Here is a 775-nt window from a genome sequence, read left to right as displayed (position 1 = left end):
ATATAATATATATATATATATATATATATATATATTATATTGTATTTTTTAAATATATTTTTTAACATAAATTACAAGTAAAACGTAAAACACGATATCTAAAAGTATATCAATTATAGATGTAGGCTTAGGGCAACCTCATTAAATCCTTGTGTTATTCTTCTTCTCTATTTTTCTTTGTTTGTTATTTTGTACTAATTAATTCACGATATTGTTGCAATAATATTATTATGACACGTTAGTGGTTGGATGTAGGCATTATTTCACGCTAATATTAAGAGATTGAATCTAAAATATATTCGTAGTCAATTCTGACACATTCCTTTTAAGATACACTCATTTTTTCTTACATTATGCTTATTGTAAAAAATCAGAGAGATTAGAGAAGTTTCTTGTATTGATCAAAATTGAGAGAGTTTCCACAATGAGGATCAGACCTCTACTTATACATACAACCGTAACTGCTTTCTGATATCTTGTAACTACCTTTCTAACAATATTAATAAACTAACTAATTATATTCTTATCATTCTTTACCTAAGTAACTTTTTTTATACTATCTTCAATACTCCTCCTCAAGCTAGATGTATTAAAAACATTCAATCCTCCTAGCTTGCCCAACAAAAAATCATGTTGAGACCTCCTTAATGTTTTTGTCAACAAATCAACATGTTGCTCCTTGGTGTTTATATAACTTGTCTTTATTAGTTCTTGCTGCATTCTTTCTCTTGAAAAATGACAATCGATTTCAATATGCTTTGTTCTCTCATGAAAC

Source organism: Solanum pennellii, chromosome 10 (assembly GCF_001406875.1).
Source record: "Solanum pennellii chromosome 10, SPENNV200".
Taxonomy (NCBI): Eukaryota; Viridiplantae; Streptophyta; class Magnoliopsida; order Solanales; family Solanaceae; genus Solanum; species Solanum pennellii.
The sequence above is the reverse complement of the archived record's forward strand: the minus strand, read 5'-3'. Positions refer to the sequence as shown.